The sequence below is a fragment of the Somniosus microcephalus genome, chromosome 3 (genome assembly GCF_052327205.1).
Source record: "Somniosus microcephalus isolate GS21.2 chromosome 3, FLI_Smic_1.0, whole genome shotgun sequence".
In the NCBI taxonomy this organism is placed as follows: domain Eukaryota; kingdom Metazoa; phylum Chordata; class Chondrichthyes; order Squaliformes; family Somniosidae; genus Somniosus; species Somniosus microcephalus.
In genome coordinates, this window is record NC_140989.1 from 279,213,472 (window position 1) to 279,219,131 (window position 5,660).

Below are 5,660 nucleotides of genomic sequence, written 5' to 3' on the forward strand. Positions count from 1 at the left end.
TCGACCCGCAAGAACCGGACTCGACTGCTAAGTTCTCGCACTGGCTGCACTGTTTTGAGTCCTTTCTGACTGCATCCGGCGAGACCGTCGCCGCCGATGCCGACAAGCTCAGGGTGCTGAACTCTAAAGTAAACCACCGAGCTTTTGCCCTTATCCGGGACGCTACGAGCTACCAGGGGGCTATCGACATCTTGAAGGAGCAATACGCACGCCCGGTCAACTATGTTTACGCAAGACATCTCCTGGGGTCTCGCAAACAACAGCCCGGGGAACCCACAGAAGCATACATACGGGCGCTGAAGGAACTCGGCCGAGCCTGCGAATGCAAGCAAGTAACAGCCACGGAACATACGGAGGAGCTCATCCGGGACGCCCTCGTGGCGGGCCTCAGGTCCACTCACACACGGCAGCGACTGCTGGAAAGTAGCGAGCTCGACCTGAAGAAGGCGATTTCACTCACCCTCTCGTTGGACGTAGCCCACCGGAACATGGAGGCCTACTCCCCGGACCGCGCGGCCGCCTCATGGATGCCGCAGCCGCCGCCACCTTGGGACGTGGTGCCGCCACGGACCCTGGCCTCAACTGCTGCAGCGATGTCCCGCCCGAGCCAGAAATGTTATTTCTGTGGCCAAACCAAACACCCCAGGGCGCGCTGCCCGGCGAAAAACGCGGTCTGCTCTGCCTGCGGTAAGAAGGGACACTACGCTGGCGCCTGCAGAAGCCAGAAGACCCCTACCTCCAGCAGCGCCGCGTGCGATTCGTGGGAGCGGCCATCTTGCCTCCCTCCAGCCTCGTGGGGATCGGGATCGTCATGGGCGCCGCCATTTTGTCCTTCCTCTCCGACGCCGCCATCTTGTCCGCCATTCTGCCAACGGGCCCCCGACTCACCCACCGCCGCCTCACCGGGGTTCTACAGCGACGCTACCGACTCCACAGCGGCCTCCATCACGCTGGATCAATCCAGACCCCATCAGCTAGCCAGGTCCACGATGGACATCCAGGTAAATGGCCGCGCCACAACTTGCCTTTTCGATTCCGGGAGCACGGAGAGCTTCATACACCCTGATACAGTACGGCGCTATTCTCTCTCGGTCCGGCCAACGCGCCATCGGATCTCCATGGCCTCGAAATCCCACTCAGCAGACGTCGGCGGCTACTGCGTAGTGACCCTCTCGGTGAAGGGCTCCGTATATAAAAATGTAAAGCTATTCGTCCTGCCACATCTCTGCGCTGCCGTTCTACTGGGGTTGGACTTTCATTGTCACTTTAAGAGTGTCACCTTGACATACGGTGGACCTCTTCCCCCGCTCACTGTCTGCAACCAGCAGTTTTTAAATTGCCCACCGCGCCCCACCTGTAGTCTCTCCACCCTCAAAATCACCCCCCCCCCCCCCCGTTCGCCAACCTCACCCGCGACTGCAAGCCTATCGCCACAAAGAGCAGGCGATACAGCACCGGGGACAGATCCTTCATAAGATCTGAGGTGACGCGGCTCCTGAAAGAGGGGATTATTGAGGATAGTACCAGCCCCTGGCGAGCCCAGGTGGTAGTCGTTAAGACTGGCAACAAGCAGCGCCTAGTCATCGACTACAGCCAGACTATCAACAAGTACACCCAGTTGGACGCATACCCCCTCCCCCGCATAGCCGACATGGTTAATAAGATAGCGCAATACCGCGTTTTCTCGACCATTGACCTCAAGGCAGCATACCACCAAATCCCTATCCGCCCTGAGGACCGCCAGTACACAGCTTTCGAGGCAAACGGCCGCCTTTTTCACTTCCTCAGGGTTCCTTTTGGCGTCACCAACGGTGTCTCCGTCTTCCAGAGGGAGATGGACCGGATGGTCGACGAGAATGCGTTACAGGCCACGTTTCCCTACCTAGACAACGTGACCATCTGCGGCCATGACCTGCAGGACCATGACGCCAATCTTGATAAATTCCTCCGCACGGCCCAACTCCTAAACCTCACGTACAACAAGGAAAAGTGCATATTCCGCACAGCCCGCCTCGCTATCCTTGGTTGCGTGGTGAAGCACGGAGTCATCAGTCCTGACCCTGACCGGATGCGCCCGTTGATGGAACTTCCCCTGCCCCACTGTCTCAAGGCCCTCAAAAGGTGCCTGGGCTTCTTTTCCTACTCCGCCCAGTGGGTCCCTCATTATGCGGACAAAGCCCGTCCACTTATCAAGTCCACTTCCTTCCCCCTGACGGCGGAGGCCCGCTTAGCCTTTCACCGTATAAAAGATGACATTGCCAAGGCCACCATGCACTCGGTGGACGAGTCCATCCCCTTCCAGGTGGAGAGCGATGCATCCGACTTTGCCCTGGCCGCTACCCTTAACCAGGCGGGAAGACCCGTGGCCTTCTTTTCACGAACCCTCCAGGGCTCCGAACTCAGACACTCCTCTGTGGAAAAGGAGGCCCAGGCCATTGTGGAGGCGGTGCGCCACTGGCGGCACTACCTGGCTGGAAAACGATTTACCCTGCTTACTGACCAGCGTTCAGTTGCTTTCATGTTCAACAACAAGCAGAGGGGTAAAATCAAAAATGACAAGATTTTGAGGTGGAGAATCGAACTTTCCACCTACAATTATGACATCTTGTACCGGCCAGGGAAACTCAACGAACCCTCAGACGCTCTATCGCGAGGCACATGCGCCACCGCGCAGATCGATAGACTACGGGGCCTCCACAACGACCTCTGCCACCCGGGGGTCACCAGGTTCTTCCATTTCATTAAGGGCCGCAACCTGCCTTACTCCATCGAGGAGGTCAGGACCATGACCAGGAGCTGCCCAGTCTGTGCAGAGTGCAAGCCGCGCTTCTATAGGCCTGACAGAGCAAACCTGATCAAGGCCACCCGCCCTTTTGAGCGCCTGAGTATCGACTTTAAAGGGCCCCTCCCCTCCTCTGACCGCAATGTGTACTTCCTCAACATAGTTGATGAGTACTCCCGTTTCCCTTTTGCCATCCCCTGCCCGGACATGACCACCGCTACGGTCATTAAATGCCTGCACAACCTCTTTGCTCTGTTCGGTTTTCCCAGCTATATTCATAGCGACCGGGGCTCGTCCTTCATGAGCGACGAACTCCGTCAGTACCTGCTCATGAGAGGTATTGCCTCAAGCCGGACCACCAGCTACAACCCCCGGGGGAACGGACAGGTTGAAAGAGAGAACGCGACGGTCTGGAAGGCGGCCCTCCTAGCCTTAAAATCTAGGGGCCTTCCGACTTCCTGTTGGCAGGATGTCCGACCCGATGCGCTCCACTCCATCCGGTCACTGCTGTGTACAGCCACCAACGCAACCCCCCATGAGCGAATGTTTGTTTTTCCCCGGAGGTCCACATCCGGTAACTCACTACCACACTGGCTGACGTCCCCAGGGCCCGTCCTGCTGAGGAAGCATGTAAGGTCCCACAAAACGGCTCCCCTAGTAGAGAAGGTTCACCTCCTCCATGCCAACCCCCAGTACGCCTACGTGGCATACCCGGACGGGCGGGAGGACAGAGTCTCCATTAGAGATCTGGCACCCTCGGGGTCCACTGACCCGCCACCATTGCCCCCCACCACGACCCCCTGCGACACGGCCCAAAATTCAGTAGACCCAATTCTCACCCCTGTCCATTCCACCCCAGTAGACGGCATGCTGCGCCCCCAGGACCAGCCAGAGCCCACTCGCCCACCCAACACGAAAGGGGACGATACGCCGGTGCTGGACCCCGCTCAAGACGCGTCGTGGGAAGCTGTACCATCGCAACCGTCGCCACGAAGATCTCGACGGCAAACGAGGCCGCCCGACAGACTCGCCTACTCGAACTTTTGATACACTTCACCCCGCTGGACTTAATTTTAAACGAGGGGTGAATGTGGTAAACCACTGTAGTTCACTGTTGTGCCTGACTATGCCTCAGCTGACTCCGCCCCTGGGCTACCGAGTATAAGAGCGGCCGCATGGCAGCTCCTGGCATTCGGTCGTCCACTAGAGGCATAGTCCTGATCTGTCTGAAGTGCAATTCAGTAGTTAATAAAAGCCTGTTGTTCTGAACTCTGCCTAGCCTTTTATTAGAATTGATAGCGCATCAGGGTGCAAGTATAAACCCAGCAACTATAGGCCAGTCAATTTAATCTTGGTAGTGGGCAAGCTTTTAGACACGATAATCCAGGACAAAATTGTCACTTGGATAAGTGTGGATTAATTAAGGAAAGCCAGCACAGATTTGTCAAAGGCAAATTGTGCTTAACTAACGAGAGCTTTTTTGATGTGGTAACAGAGGGTTGATGTAATGTACATGGACTTCCAAAAGGCATTTGATGGAATCAAAAGGGACAGTGGCAGCATGGATAAGAAATTGGCTAATTTGAATTCCCTTCACGATCAGACCTCAAATCCCCACCCTCCTCCTACCTGTCAGCCACCAATTAGCTACAAATCTTTCCCAAGGAATATGTCAACATTAACATTGGGAGAGCAGTTGCAACCCAGTAGGTTGGCATCGATGTTGCTTTTAAACATTAAGTCATTGGACTCGCTGAATTCAGCTCCGAAGAAGTGAATAAACTACAGAATTAAGAGGAACAAGGTGTGTGAGAAAGTGACAAGCGAGTATCCTGCTGCCTAGGATAACAGATGGCACCAACAGTGCAAAACAATTTGCTCCATTTCACAATATGCACTAAAACTAATGACGCAGCATTGCCCAATGTGCTTTTATGTTTGCGTCCCAAGTGTAACATTGAAATTAACACATCTTTTACATTGCAATTAATATTGATTCTGCAAATTTGCAATGAAAGAAAGCCTCAGACAGAAAAATGGGATGTCAACACCATCTGGGTTAAAGATCTTTTCTTCTTCTCTATAGCTGAATTAGAGAAGTAACCAAGGAGTACTCTTACCACCCCCATGTTTATATTTGGGCAAATGTTTTGGATAAACAAAGATAACTCTTTCACACAGAGCATGAAAGAGGACTCTTTGAGCAATGAAATAGGACTGACTCATTAATGGGCTGATTCTGTGGGGTTTAGACCCAGATATTGCCATGGATAAAAAGCTCAGACTTAGTTTCTCATTTTTTAGTTTGACATTTAGAAGCACTGTGATGCTTATGCCTGTAAGTGTTACACTTGAGGAACAGCATTAACAGGGTAAGTAATGTCACTGTATAATAACTAGCCTTAGCACTCCCAATCATAGTAATGCTACAGATCAGGGCTGGGCTCTGTAGAGATTGTCCACATTCAAAAAACTCCACTAAAATCTGAAACTAACTTTAATGGGTTACTTTACTTTGGAGAAGTCTGTATAATCGACTTTGCTAAAAGTGTAAAAAACCTGGGATTTGCTCTTCATAAAGACTGAGCCTGGTGGGTAAATCAGCATTTTCTGAGTCATTATGTATTAAGTATGCACACTGCACAGCTGAATAACCAAACCTGTATCAACTTTACCAGCTAATTTAGTTAGCCATGTGTGGAAGGAATATTACTACAGGTGTGTCATGATTAACAAGAAACATAGTATAGATGGCACTAATGATGCAGCATTGCCCAATGTGCTTTTATGTTTGTGTCCCAAGTGTAATGCGGTATCAAGTCTCTAAGTATATTCGCAACCCAAGTTTCAAAAAGTATGAAGCACACCAATTCTGTGG